General features: G+C 42.9%; 2 pseudogenes; both read left to right on the plus strand.

Annotated features, from left to right (window-relative positions):
- The first annotated feature begins 641 nt into the window (after positions 1-641).
- On the plus strand, positions 642-2,930 carry LOC143888850 (subtilisin-like protease SBT1.7 pseudogene; annotated as a pseudogene).
- Positions 2,931-13,339: 10,409 nt separating this feature from the next.
- Positions 13,340-15,649, plus strand: LOC143887487 (subtilisin-like protease SBT3 pseudogene; annotated as a pseudogene).
- The last annotated feature ends 510 nt before the right edge of the window (positions 15,650-16,159 follow it).

Genomic DNA, 16,159 nt, shown 5'->3' on the forward strand with positions numbered 1-16,159 from the left:
CTTCTTGCAATGTGAGGTTTGAGAAGGGGTGCGATTGCTTAGTGTTGCTTTCCAACTTCACGTAGAGAGAGACAGACAAAAAAACATAAACGAGAGACAAAAGAAGGGAGTGTTAAAAAGAGGGGCCACACGAAGGTCTTGAGTTCAAACCTCGTTGATTCCAAAAAATCCACATGCAATGGCCACTCAAAAGAGGGGCCACATGTGCCACGTGTAGGCCAACTCTAGAAAGAAGGGCTACATGAGGAATTTTTGCCTTCTCCAACAGAATAAGCTTTTGGAGTAACTGGTTGTTTCACAAAAAGTACATCTCTTGTCTTCTGTGCATAAAATTGTGGGCATTAATTTCGTCATTAATCCCACTATAAGACGTGGCAGGATCGCGAGGTTGCCGCTTTGCCGCTCAGCATCTTTTCCGTCCAAGGGAATCAATGTTTTAAATGAACTCACATTAGATTATAATATCTTACCGGCCCTAGTGATTTAGTTTGTTTATACAGGTACCATTCTTCACAAGTCCTCTCAATCGATTTCATCGCCTCTTATTTAGCCCATTATTAGCTTGGCCACTTCATGTCTGTATATAAATATGTACACATTGAAACTATGTCTCTCATTAGCCATCTTCTCTGTCACAAGTCATGGAACACATCTCCCTTTCCATGTACCTCTTCTTTCTTTTACTTCTTTCCAGTGTTATCATGCCATCCTCAGCCGAGGATCATCGGTCATATATCATCCACATGGACAAATCATCCATCCCAGCTCCCTTCGCCACCCACGAAAATTGGTACACATCAATTCTCTCATCCCTAACCTCACAAGATGGGATCCCCTCCACCCATTTATACACCTACAACCATGTTGTCCATGGCTTTAGTGCTGTCCTCTCAACCTCCCAACTCGAACAACTAGAAAGAAATCCAGCTCACATTGCCACATACCCAGAGTCCTATGGCCAATTCCACACCACCCACACCCCTCAGTTCCTCGGCTTAAAGAAACATGTCGGCCTATGGCCGGCATCTGGGTTCGGCGATGACATGATAATTGGGATACTTGACACCGGTATTTGGCCGGAGAGTGAGAGTTTCGATGACAGAGGAATGCCACCTGTGCCCGAAAGATGGAAAGGCGAATGTGAGACGGGTACAGAATTCAATTCTTCTTACTGCAATAGGAAACTCATCGGAGCACGTTATTTCAGTAAGGGGCTGAAACAAGGAGGATTGATCATCAATAAGAGTGAGGACTACGATTCTCCAAGGGACTTCCATGGACATGGGACTCATACATCATCAACTGCGGCCGGGAGCCGAGTACTAGACGCGGACTACTTTGGCTATGCGAAGGGCACAGCCATTGGGATTGCACCCATGGCTCGAATCGCTATGTACAAGGTGATATTCTTCACCGACTCCGAGGAGTCAGCGGCAACCGATGTCTTGGCTGGAATAGACCAAGCAATTGCGGATGGAGTCGATCTCATGTCCATGTCGTTGGCGTTCCCAGAATCAACTTACTACAACAATATAATCTCTCTTGGATCTTTCGCTGCCGCAGAGAAAGGGATCTTTGTGTCCTGTTCTGCTGGAAATGATGGCCCTCATGGTTACACTATGCATAATGGTGCTCCATGGATTACAACAGTGGGTGCATCCACAATAGATAGAGATTTTGTTGCTTCTGTAAGGCTTGGGGATGGTGTAATAACTATTCAAGGGAAATCACTTTTTCCTGAAAGCATCTTTCTCTCTGGTCTCCCTATCTACTATGGAGAAGGGAATACTAGTAAGGAGAGCTGCGATTATAACTCCCTTGACCCAAAAGAAGTAGCAGGGAAGATTCTCTTTTGCTCATATTCATCCCCTATAGACCAGGCAGAAGAAATGAATAGGGCAGGAGCTGTAGGAGGGATCTTTGTGAGCGATTTCGGACCATTCATGTATCCCAATGAGTTCAATTTTCCATTCGTGTTGATTAGCATTAAGGATGGAGAGATTGTGAAGGAGTATATAAAAAAATCTGGAGAATCAGCTACAGCGGATATTACGTTCCAAATAACAATACTTGGAACAAAACCAGCTCCTGAGGTTGCTTACTTCTCATCAAGAGGGCCCAATATCGTGAGCCCGTGGATCTTGAAGCCTGATTTAGTGGCTCCTGGGGTTGATATCTTGGCTGCATGGGTGCCCAATCGAGGACGAGCCCTAATCGATTCTGATTACTTGGTCACTGATTATACGCTTCTATCTGGAACTTCCATGTCCTCACCACATCTTGTGGGTGTGGCGGCCTTGCTCCGAGCAGCTCATCGAAATTGGAGCACAGCGGCGATTCGATCTGCACTAATGACGACTGCCGGAATAACAGATAATAGTGATGGGCCGATCATCGACATGACTACTGAAACGTCGGCGACACCTCTCGATTTTGGGGCTGGACATATAAACCCAAATAAGGCCATGGATCCGGGTCTTGTTTATGATATAGAAATGCAGGATTACATCGATTTTCTTTGTGGGCTCAACTATACAAGTCAACAGATGAGGGTCATCACTAGGAACTCGAATTACACTTGCAGAAAGGCAAATCTCGATCTCAATTATCCGTCATTTATGGTCGTTCTCAACAACACAAACTCGTCTGGATCTTCGTTTACGAGGACCTTGACGAATGTGGTTGATTCTTCTTCAGTATATCGTGCAGTTGTGAGGGCACCCACTGGCATGAAAGTAGTGGTTGAGCCACAGACACTCTCTTTTCAAGGGAATTACAGTAAGCAACAATTCTCAGTGAGGGTAGATGTCGATTTAGCAAGTCCAAGAATAGAGAGCGATGCAATTGTAAATTATGGATACCTCAGCTGGTATGAGGATGGGGGGAAGCATGTGGTAAGAAGTCCCATAGTTGCTGCCTTTGCACCTTAGAAGCGATATTTCTATGTGCAAGATGATTAGAACTTAACTAGCGCATTCCCCGGGTGATGCATGGGATAAAAAATGATTACTTTATATGAAAAAAATTTATATTTTGAAAAAGGTAAGGTATATCGAAGGACGTTTTATGAAATTTGAAATTGAATAGAATTTTAAATTTGCAATAGGAGTCATAAATAAGCAAGCTCAATATATATTTTTTATTGGGAAATGATTTCAACACTCCAGTGTTTTAATAAGATGCGTGAATCATCTTGTCGTTTAACATTTAAAGGGCTTGTAAAAGCTTTTTGAGAACGGTCTTATCCTTCTTACAGCCCTTTAAATACTAAACCACAGGATGCTTCGCGCATCTTATTAAAAACACTCGAGTGCTGAAATCATTTCCCTTTTTATTTTAATTGTAGTGTTTTTTGTTGGAGTATGGATGAGTCCCCTCCCCATCCTCTTTGACCGACTGTATTTGTGTGTGGGCGTGCCATAACCGATTGTGACACAGTGAGTTTGGCGAATTTTGACCTCAAGCAATAAAGCAACTGTATGATCGCTCACAGCTGAAGTTCATCATCCGCTGGCTTGGTTACTTGTCTAAATCAGGCGATTTTGGAGGTTTGGGTTCGACTCATATTGGTCCTAGGGCTGCAAAAGAACTGAGCCAGATCACGAACATGTTTGGGTTCGGTTCATTAAAAGCTCGGCTCTGGCTTCGTTTACTAAACAAGTCGAACCCGAGCCCAAAAATTAGGCTCGTCAAATAAACGAGCCGAAATTGAGCTTTGTATAGTTTGGCTTGGACAAGCTCGTGAACTTTTTAGGCTCTGTTCATAAAGCCGAGACGAGCTTTAAAGCTCGGATTATGTTCGTTATATATATAGCAGAAGAGAAAATGGAGAATTATTGTCCATTTAACACGCCAATGGGGATGATTTTTACCGTTTTTTGCCCTCCCCACATATCTATACATACTATCTATGTGAGGGTAAAATCGTAATCTACATACGAAAAGTACCGACACAGGATACCTGTCTATGACAATTACGGAAAAAAAACTACCGAGAAGAGGTAAAGACATATGACAATGACGAAAGAACTACTTTATATTACTCATGTAAGACACTTGCAAAATATTGACGGATTCCGAGCACCTGAAGAGGAACACCAATTATGGAAACCTCTATCAATTGGAGGCTAGGATCAACCTATGGAAATGATTTTACGGGCACAACCAATTGATGTTGTGTTCCATCACATGGACGGTTTGGATCAACCTATAATGCCACATAATTTCAATCTTACCCTCCTCCTTTATGTTTTTTTAATAAAAAATCTATAGGATGATTTTAACCATCCGATTTAAGAGGAACAACATATTATGGAAACCTCTATAGATTGGAGGGCTATGATCAGCCTATGGAAATGATTTTTGGGGCACAACCTATTTATGTTGTGTTCCATCACATGGACGGTCTGGATTAACTTATGATGTGGTCCGTACAGTTCTTTGTCGGCCCGTGCATTGCACGGGGTTTTTTACTAGTATATATATTACTTAATGGTATTTATTTGATGTGTTTACTAAACAAGCTGAACCTGAACCCAACCAAGCTCAAGCCTGGCTCGGCTCAGGCTCGTTCGTTTACTAAACGAGCCGAGCCGAGCTCAAGCTTTGTTGAATTTTGGCGAGCCGAACATGAGCCCAAAAAAAAAAGCTCATCACGAACATGAGCCAAGCACGAACACCCCAATGTTCGGCTCAGATCGGCTCGTTTGCAACGGCCCCCTATAGAGCACGGTCGATGGAACAACTATTTTAACCAAGAGATTGAATAACGAGGGAACAACGTGTGTTCGATCAGTTAGGTAGCACAAGTCAATAGGGTGTAGTACAAAGATTATGAGGAAAGAGGTACAATGAAATGAATTGCATTAAATGATAAGAAGGAACAAGATACCTAAATATCTTTAACTATATGATGGGCAATAATGGTTATGCTACTGTTACAACTACCTCACTATTTTACGATGAACCCACCTTAGACTAAAAGGAGGAAGAAAAGAAGACAGGTAAACAAAAAAGGGTTTTGCTAATGAGCACTCATTAAGGTGCATTGGGACCGTGTTTTTACTCACGTTTCAAGAATGTTTTGTGATTTTCATAACCGTTTTAAGACTTTTTGGATGGAAATAAGTGTTAAAACACGTTCCCAATGCACCTTAACGAGTGCCCTAACGTTACCAAAACCCAACAAAAAATATGGGTATTTTACAAGTTCAGAAAATAAGATTATGTTTGCTTACTCTTTAGCTGAGAGACCAAGAAAAATTCTGATAAAAGTTAATGAAAATTTTACGTGTCAAACTGTGAACATCCACTACCCTTGGGGCTTGGACATCCATCTAGCTTTCTCGTCTTTGTTAGTCTGCTTTGTAATTAATTTTGGGTCATCCTTCCATTCTGTTTTTTTTGAGAAATAACGATTTATTGCATGACACATAGTCAGTACAAGGGGACAAGATATCCCGGAAAGAGTATGTCATTACATGCAAGGAAGAAGAAAAGAGAAAGCCCTATACAGGAGCATGCTCAACAATACAGAGAGAGTCATGGTCAACGCCCTCCTTTGCAAGGATATCCGCCCTGTCATTGGCAGACCGCCCCTTGTGAGCGATCGACGGCGGCCAAATCCCGAATTTTGTCGATTTTCTTTGCCAATCTCCTCGGCCCAGCATTCTTGTTTAGGGCCCATGCAATAGCGTTAGAGGAGTTGCCTTGACGATCAGCGGGCTAAGGTTATGCCTCGCGTATCACCTCAGACCTTTAAGGAGAGCCGAAACCTCTGCCTCGTTCGCCTCGCACTCCCCGGCCGGGCCGGAGTAGGACATAAACACGGCACCATGATGGTCTCGAATTAGGCCGCCAACTCCCGCCTTCCCTGGGTTACCGCGGGAGCTCCCATCAAAATTCAGTTTAAACCACCCGTGGTGACCATTTTGGAGAGATAAGGACTTTGACTTTCTTCTCAGAGATGACCACGATCCAATTGCGAAGGATTTCGCCGACAGAGTAGGGCAGTTTTCCTGAAGCATGATGCCATTTAATTAAACATAATTTTATATCCAGGAGGATGTGAGATTTGCCACGCTCAATGTCATTGAAGATGCGATTGTTACACTCACGCCATATGTGCCATGCAATGGCATAGGGTACCGATCTCCAAAAGGATTCGTGGTGGCATGCGAAGAAAGCTCCAGACCAATTAAGGATTAGTTCCTCCAGGTAGCACCCAAGACATTCCGAAGAATTTGATGATACCCATCCAAACATGAAAGGAGTAGGGGCAGTGGAGGAACACGTGGTTGATAGTTTCCTCGGACTCTTTACACAAAGCGCACCAGCTTGCTAGATGGACTCCACGCCTTTGTAACCGCTCGCAGGTGTTGATATCCCGGTGAGAGAGGGTCCATAGGAAGGCTGAAATCCGAGGGGGAGCTAGAGTTTGCCAAATGCTTGCCTGTCTTGGTACCCCTCTCCCCCCACGATCAATACATCTGAAGAAGGATCTGATCGAGAAACCTCCTTGAGAATCCGGCTTCCATACCCATTTATCATCCACATGGCTAGACAAATAGCACGAAGAAAGTTTGCTGATGAGGGCATTGAATAGAGTAATTTCGGAATCTTTTAGATTCCGCCTCATTCTAATGTCCCAAAAGTTATTGGCAGGGTCCTCACTACGAATTAAATACATAGCTATGGTGGCCTCCTGGTTCAAGGCAATTCGAAAGAGGGCTGGATACTCCGCAGCTAACGTTTTTTCGCCCAACCATTTGTCAAGCCAAAAGCATACTGCATCCCCCTTTCCCGGTCTAAATCTCACCAGCAGTAGAAACATTTCACGAAATGATGAAACAGATTTCCATACCCCCGAACCTTTGTTAGATGATGCATTGCAGACCCAGTCACCCCAACCTTTACCGTATTTATCTCCAATGGTATTCCGCCATAGGGCTTCTTTGAATTGCACACCTTCCTCCATGCAATTAGATGTTTAAGTCTTTTCCCCTCCTCCCAGCTTCCATTATTTTTATTTATTTTTTATTTATTTTAAAGATAATAGTTTATTAAATTCCTGGAAGGAAATTACACGAAGAAGGGACAAGATGTCCCTGTGTAATACAGTGAATTACAAGAGATTCGCTCCCGGAGCATTAAATACAACATTCGGAATCGTTAATCCCACTCCCTCCTTCGCTAAACGATCGGCCAGAGTGTTAGCCGTACGCCTTCGATGTGTTATCAACAGATGTATGATACCCATGAGATCTCGTATCTCATCAATCACGTTTGCAAGCCGCCAAGGTCCAGGACCTTGATTCCTCGCCCATGCAATGACGTTGGTTGAATCACCTTCCACGATTAAGGGCCCCAAATTATGATTCCTAAACCAACGAAGCCCGAATAATAATGCTCTAGCTTCCGCCTCGTTCGCATCACATACACCCGCCGGTCCAGAAAATGTCATAATGGTGGTTCCAATAAAGTCGCGAATTGCTCCCCCAAACCCCGCAGGTCCTGGATTTCCCATCGAGCTTCCATCAAAATTGAGTTTAAGAGTGCCCTCCGGCGGTGGTAACCAAATCGGCTTGATGGCCTTTACACCCTGCTTTTTCGTGATGACTGTGAATCCATTCCGCAATATATGTGATATTGAATATGGTACACCCCCTTTACTGCTTGCCCATGTGAGGATTGCGATAATAATGGAGAGGCATAAAAATCTAGGAGCATTGCTTCGATCATTGAAAATTCTGTTGTTACATTCTATCCATAAAAACCATGTTATTGCGAACGGAATAGCGTTCCACATCTTCTGCCCCAAGCAGCCATGAAAAGCTCCCGTCCAGTTCATGAGCAAATTTGAAATGTTATTTGGGAGTACCCAACACATTCCGAAGAATCTGAGAATCCCCATCCATACCTCGTAGGCGTAAGGGCATAACAACAACAGATGGTCAATTGATTCATTGCTATTACAACATAGAGCACATCTGCTTGCCAACTGAACACTCCTCCTTTGAAGCCTTTCACAAGTATTAATACATCTGTATGCAACCAACCAAGCAAAAGCCGCTATCTTCGGGGGTATATAGGGTAGCCATAAGCGTTTCCATTTGCTTTCCCGTCCATCTCCCATTGTTAATTTCAGGAAAAAACTTTTTACAGTAAAATGCCCTTCAGAATCAAGTGTCCATATCCACTTGTCCGATAAAGTACGGGATAGATAGGTGTTAGTTAAAAGATTGAGGAGAGATGTGAAAGATTCGATCTCCTCATCCTTTAAATTCCGCCGAAACCTAATATCCCAAAAAGAAACCCCTCCGTCTTCACCACGGATAACATAATCCGAAATTGTTGCTTCCCTTTTTAGAACCACTCTGAATATATCCGGAAAAGCTACAGATAGAGGAGAGTCTCCTACCCATAGATCAATCCAAAATCGGGTTTCGTTGCCCTTGCCCGGTCTAAATCTGATAAATGGTTTGAAAAGCTCCCGTATAGAGTGAATAGAACGCCACACACCGGAACCAGTTCTGTTTGACGGTGCTCCACATTCCCAATCCCCCCAACCATGCCCATATTTCCTTGCGATAGTATTATGCCATAAAGCATCCTTCTCAACCCCGAACCTCCATAGCCATTTCCCCAATAGAGCTTTGTTACGCAAACGGATTCTTCCAATACCAAGCCCACGACAATTCTTGGGTTTGCAAACCGTTCGCCAAGATAATAAAAATCCCTGCTTCCATTATTGTGGACTAACGAATTGATTATCTGCTTTCCTCCACAAAACTAGGGCTTGAGACCTGTGTTTTATGGGGTTTAAGTTAGAGTCACCACCTAGGATTTAGGCCTTACCCACTTATGGCTCTACAATGTCTGCATTCCCTTAGAGGTGGGTAAGGAGCGATGTTACGGGGACAGAAGGTGTTAGGCATTTGATGCAGAAGTTGAGGACACAGCCGTGGAAGTAGAGTTCGATTATTTCCGGAAAAGTGAGCACCCGAAACAATTGCGAAGATCTGAGAGGTTGCCCTGTGAACTACATCACTATTTGCTGAGTTTCCAGAACATGGCACACACACACTTCTGTCCCTGAAATTACAAATAGGCAGGGATTACAGTGAGGGACAGAGTAGTTTTTTCCTTTCATTAAAAACCTAGTATAAAATGTTTGTGAAGGTTTTGAATAAGGGATTATTTGGGGCTGATCATAGAAGGAAGGAAGTTGGCTGAGACCTTGAAGATATCTGCAGGGAGCAGAATTTTATCACGAAAATTCCAGGAGAAGGTATTGCAAGTACCCTGCTGTCCCGAAATTATCATTTCTTATTTCCCTTGTTGTAAGCAGGGTTTCTCTTTCAATTCAACTATCATTTCCCTATCATCTCCTTGATCGGGATTAACCATCTGGATGTCGTCCATTTCTATATGTTTCTACACTGCACTAGTGAATTTAAAGCAGTTGTTATAGAATTCCTTTGATTTGTTTCATCAATGGTGAATCTGTACATGTCTGGAATGTTAGTGTGTTAATGTTTACATCGAACTATAGTCATCTGTTATGGATTCCATCGAGCCTATTGTCACAATCAGTTTCATTAGGAAGGAGATCAACCAGAAGGATCAGAACTTCACTTATTTCAGATCGGATTTGTCTAGGCCAGTTGAGAAGGCATGGATCGGCCTTGTACAAATCTATGCCTAATTACAGGTTGACCCCATCCCAATCTAATGGTGAAAACCAATATTCCTTGAGTTATTGGTATGAAAGAATGTTTGTAGTTGGGAGTGCTTGTGAAGGATCACAGCCATGGGTAGTCAAGTTCACGTCCTATCTTCTATGGGATGATTTCTAAGTTGGCTGCATTTCTTTCTTGTGAATCCAAACAAGTGGTAACGGTCAAACAACAACCATGTCATGTGCTCAGAGGTTCAAACTATGCTGTTTCCAATGAACATTGTTTATCTACTCATTACAGAGGGTGAGGAGTGTTGGGTCAGGGTGACACTCAACTGAATTCTGGGAGCTGAACTTCAAAGGAAAACCCCCCAACTGTTAGTAACAAAGTGGAAGTGATCGATCACTCCTATTCAACCCAAGAGCTTGAAATTAGGATGAACCTGTCCATCTGGGTTAATTTCATGAGCAGGCCCTCCTTCAATTCAGTTAAGGTTTCCCCAAAGCCATCTTATGCATTGGCCGATTCCAACACCTCCCTGGACTTTCAATTCCCCTGGGGAGATACAGTCATTCAGGTGGAACACAATACAAGCCCTCCATCGGCTACCATATCCAATCACCAAAGCCCAATTCAAGGTCCATGATTGGTATCTACCCAGGGAAGAACTGGGTTCCCAGGAGACAGGATGAAATCAACTGTACCTCAGGGCCTTGTTTTCTATCCACAGGGACAGACCAGATTCTGTTTCTCCAAGATCTCCACCACATCATACAAGGTCTGACTTCAAATCCCTCCTACTATTACTAGCCTCATGTCAAGCATTTTATCATGAGTTGTAGAATGTTATTAAAAGTCCTCTTCATCTTGCATATTTCAGGTCTTCCACCTTCGGCTGCGTCAGAACTGTCCCCGCCTGGTGATACCAGACTCTAAAATAAGCCTTAATTTCAATAGTAAATCATTCAGGAGAAGCAAAATAAAGTAAGGGCCCGTTTGGATACCTCATATTTTGTATTTGGATTTGGAATTGAGTTTTGAGTACAAAATGAATAGATCTGCCAGCTCATGTTGAGGGAGACAGAGAGGGAAGGGGGGTACTTCCTACTGGTGGGGAGAGGTTGAGGAGCCAAGAGGGTGAAGGAAACTGCCAGATCCGTGGATTTCCAATTACTTATTTACACAGCTTATTTAGAAATCCGATTTTTTTCACTGTCACTTGCTGAATTGGAAATTCAACGATTTGATCCGGATCCAAATGTCAATGTAAAAAGGGCTGCAAATCTGAGAATTCCAAATCAAAATCTTCTCAGCATCCAAATGGGCCCTAAATGGAAAAGAATGATTAGAAAGAGATTTAGGGGCCAAGAGGGCTCACCCTACCTATGACGCATTTATGCAAAATTATCTTCGGAGAAGGACTCTATCTCTTAGCCCCTAACTGAAAGACGGAGAGGTGAATGTGAGATGGGTACAAAATTCAATACTTCTTACTGCAATCGAATACTCATTAGAACCCGTTTTTTCAATAAGGGGCTGAGAGAAAGAGGACCGATCATTAGTAAGACTGAGGACTACGATTCTCCAAGGGACTTTCATGGACATGGAACTCAGACATCATCAACTTTGGTCGGTCGCTAGATATTGACTACTTTGGCTACGCAGAGGGCACAGGCACTACCATTGGGTTAGCACCCATGGCTCGAGTAAACATGTACAATGTCATATTCCTCAATGATACATTGCAAGAAACGTCCCCGACGTGTTGGCGGAATGGACCCTTGCAATTGCCGATGGCATCGATCTCATATCCTTGTCCTTGGCATTAACAGAAACAAGTTACTACAACAATATAATCGCTCTCGGATCTTTCGCCGCTACAAAGAAAAGGATCTTTCTATCGTGTTCTGCTGGAAATCACGAACCTCATGGTTATGCTATTCATAACCACCAAACCATACCAATTCACTACTCTCACAAACCAAGAAAACCCCGAAATCCAAGACATCACCAGCAAGTTTGGGCCATCACTGTACGATCGCACGATCTGAGTATGGTCTCAAATTACACAATTCTTTAGTCCCACATTGGAATTTGAAGAAGAAACAGCCACTCTTCATGCCCTATAAAAGGCTTTAAGCATGTTTATATTAGAGAGAGGCAAGGACAAGCCTGAACTTGGAAACCCAAGAGAAAGGCCTGGAAAATTCCATCAGAACATCGAGAAAAGACACCAACCTGATCCAGGGTTCTAACTCAGCTTCCTCAGTTACAGAGTTTGGCCCAAAAACAAGGGTCTAGCTCCCTGAAGTAGTCCAATATTAGAACCAGGGAGAAGGGCCCCTGAGTAGTTGATTGGCACCCCTCGGATCGACGATAAGCTTGCCTATAACCTACAGAAAGCTCACCCGACAAGTCAACCCTCTTCCTATCTTAATTAATTTGATTAATTAATCTGACTTATTAGGGAAAAGCCATAGGAATTAGGGTCCAGTATACCCTAAATACCAAGGCCTTCCTCCAAATATGGTAATCCAATTAGGGCAATCTAATTAGACAATTAGGATAGCTTAATTAGGATAGTTAAACATGTCTCTCCCTTGAAGTTTTGAGGATTAGGATCAATCAGCTCTAAACCCCAAAACCTCCTCTGTTCAGAAACCATGAGAATCGGGGATCTTCTCTAACCCCAATTCAATAGGATTCCCCAAATTAAATTATGAGGGTTTAGCTTTTAATCAATTTTCTTCTCCCGGCCCCTCTCCTTTTTCTTTAAGAAACTATATGTGAAACAAGGCAACTTTCCCAACAAAAATGATAGAAAAGATGGCTGAAATAGGACCCAATTTAAAAGGCACCCAAAGGGGTACCCAAAGTCACTAACCATGGAGGACACAAGATATTGTTGGGACCTGGGTAGAACTCACCCTTAAAAGCTAGCCTTTAAGGCGAAGGTGCCCAAACCCTAATAAGCCCATATATCCACATCTCTTTCACTTTTCCAATATGGGATCTTTGCTTTCGCATGGAACCCCAACATAAATAAGTTGGATAGTGTAAATGTGCATATATCAACGGCCAAGCATGAAAGAGTGCATATATTTTACATGAGTTTTATTGCATGTAAGCTGTAAGCAGAAATGCATACATGAGGCATGGAGCCTGTTTAATATGAACAGTTTCTAATTTTGTTCCACCCTTTTGAAACTTTCGCGATAGCTTCAAAGAATGTCACAATCGCAAACCTGCCTCAGGTTTTACTTGATCTTCATGATAGAAGCCACTTACAGCCTTCTTACTATAAATCTAACAAATTCCATTTGTCAGTATCTCAGGCAGATTTGCCGTCTTGAAGAGCAAACAAGAACTGGATTAGCTAGTCTCAAAGAAAAACAGATAAAACAATTTCATCCCTTTAATACTTATTAATAAGATTTTTATATGATAAGAACTATGCTTATGGGAAATATCTCCAAGAAGGAGATACTTGTTGTGATTAACGTCTGTAACAGAATATTAGAAGGAAAAGTCTTCTCTTGTGAGCTTCTTATAGAGTACTCTCTCCCCTTCTCTCGTCAGTCACGGAGACAAATTGAGGGGCTTAAACTCTTCTCTTGTGAGCTTCTAATAGAGTATTCTATCCTCTTCTCTCCTAAGTCATGGAGACCAAGATGAGGGGCCACACAGAAGTCTTGCAACACTTCTTGGTGTGGTCACTGATACTAGTTGCAAGCATACCTGTTATGTCAGCCTCCGACGAACACCGTCGGTCTTACATTATCCACATGGACAAATCAGCCATGCCAGCTCCCTTCTCCACCCATGAAAATTGGTACACATCAATTCTCTCATCTCTAATCTCACAAGATGGTATCCCTTCTACCCATTTATACACATATAACCATGTTGTCCATGGCTTTAGTGCTGTCCTCTCAACCTCCCAACTAGAACAACTGGAAAGAAATCCAGCTCACATTGCCACATACCCAGAGTCCTATGGCCAAATCCATACCACCCACACTCCTCAGTTCCTTGGCTTAAAGAAACATGCCGGCCTATGGCCAGCAGCTGGGTTCGGCGACGACATAATAATTGGGATACTTGATACTGGTATTTGGCCGGAGAGTGAGAGTTTCCATGACAGAGGGATGCCACCTGTGCCCGAAAGATGGAAAGGTGAATGCGAGACGGGTACAGAATTCAATTCTTCTCACTGCAATCGGAAACTCATCGGAGCCCGTTCTTTCAGTAAGGGGCTGAAAGAAAGAGGACTGATCATCAATAAGACTCAGGACTACGATTCTCCAAGGGACTACAGGGGACACGGGACTCACACATCGTCAACTGCTGCCGGGAGTCGGGTACTGGCTGCTGACTACTTCGGCTATGCGAAGGGCACAGCCATTGGGATGGCACCCATGGCTCGAATCGCCATGTACAAGGTCCTATTTTTCACCTACACCTTGGAGTCAGCATCCACCGATGTGTTGGCAGGTATCGACCAAGCAATTGCCGATGGCGTTGATCTCATGTCCATGTCCTTGGGCTTCCCAGAAATAAATTACTATGACAATGTAATTGCTCTCGGTGCTTTAGCCGCTGTAGAGAAAGGGATCTTTGTAGTGTGTTCCGCTGGAAATGGTGGCCCTCATGGTTATACTATCCATAATGGTGCTCCATGGATCACAACAGTAGGTGCATCCACAATAGATAGAGATTTTGCTGCTTCTGTAACGCTTGGCGATGGAGTAATAACTCTTCAAGGGAAATCAGTTTTTCCAGAAAGCATCTTTCTCTCTGGTCTTCCTATCTACTATGGAGAAGGGAATACTAGTAAGGAGAGTTGTGATTATAACTCCCTTGACCCAAAAGAAGTAGCAGGAAAAATTATCTTTTGCTCATACGACGGATACTCACCAGATGAAATGAATAGAACAGGAGCAGCAGGAGGGATATTTGTGAGCGATTACGGGCCATTCATGGATCTCAGCGAGTTCAATCTGCCATTCGTGTTGATAAGCGCGACGGACGGAGAGATTGTGAAGGAGTATATAAAAAAAGCTGGAGAATCAGCAACAGCGGGAATTAAGTTCCAAATAACAGTGCTTGGAACAAAACCAGCTCCTGAGGTGGCATACTTCTCATCACGAGGGCCCAATCGCGTGAGCCCATGGATCTTGAAGCCTGATATAGTAGCCCCCGGGGTTGATATCTTGGCTGCATGGGTGCCCAATCGAGAAGGAAAAGCTCTAATTGGTTCTGATTACTTGCTCACAGATTATACGCTTCTATCTGGAACTTCCATGTCCTCACCACATGTTGGAGGTGTGGCGGCCTTGCTCCGAGCAGTTCATCGGAATTGGACCACAGCGGCGATTCAATCTGCACTTATGACAACCGCCGGAATAACGGATAATAGCGATGGTCCGATCATCGACATGACTACTGAAACGTCAGCGACACCTCTCGATTTTGGGTCTGGACATATAAACCCAAATAAGGCCATGGATCCTGGTCTTGTTTATGATGCAGAGTTGCAGGATTACATCGATTTTCTTTGCGGTCTCAACTATACAAGCGAACAGATGAAGGTCATCACTAGAAATTCAAATTACACTTGCAGAAAGGCAAATCTTGATCTTAATTATGCGTCATTCATGGTCATTCTCAACAATACAAACTCGTCTGGATCTTCGTTTATGAGGACCTTGACCAGTGTTGTTGATTCTCCCTCAATATATCGTGTAGTTGTGAGGGCACCCACCTCCATGAAAGTTGTGGTTGAGCCACAGACACTCCATTTTGAAGGTAAATACAGCAAGCAACAATTCACAGTGAGGGTAGATATTGATTTAGCAAGTCCAAAAATAGAGAGCGATTACATTGTAAATTACGGGTACCTCACCTGGTATGAGGACGGGGGAACGCATGTGGTAAGAAGTCCTATAGTTGCTGCCTTTGCACCTTAGAGGCAATATTTCTATGTGCAAGATGATTACAACTTAACTAGCACATAGTCCACCTGATGCATGGGCTAAAAAATTGATTACTTTATTTCAAAAAATTCTACGTAGAAATAGTTTAGATATATCAAAGGAGATTGTATGAAATTTGAAATTAAATAGAATTTTAAATTTGCAATAGGAATAGAAGAAATAAAATTCTCCTATTCCTTATGACTCGCCTACCACGTATCTTCATGATGTACTTGCCTTGATCTCTAGATCATCCCTACATGTTGCACAACATTGGCCTTTCAATCGTCGACGATTTTATCTCCAGATAAATGATCCTAAAGTTAATTGTATTCACTACAAATGGATTGCCTTTATCCTTTGAACGATTGTGTTACTGCCATACTCATTACAAAAGAATGAAGTAAACTTGTATTGAAGTATGAGAAGCCCAGCTTAGATTAAAGGGAAGAAGAAAAGAAGGGTGATATACATAAAATGAGGGTATTTTTTTACTGTAAAAAA

The sequence above is a fragment of the Tasmannia lanceolata genome, unplaced genomic scaffold, assembly GCF_043159265.1.
Source record: "Tasmannia lanceolata isolate RefF3 unplaced genomic scaffold, GAP_Taslan_0.1 ptg000012l, whole genome shotgun sequence".
NCBI classification, from domain to species: domain Eukaryota; kingdom Viridiplantae; phylum Streptophyta; class Magnoliopsida; order Canellales; family Winteraceae; genus Tasmannia; species Tasmannia lanceolata.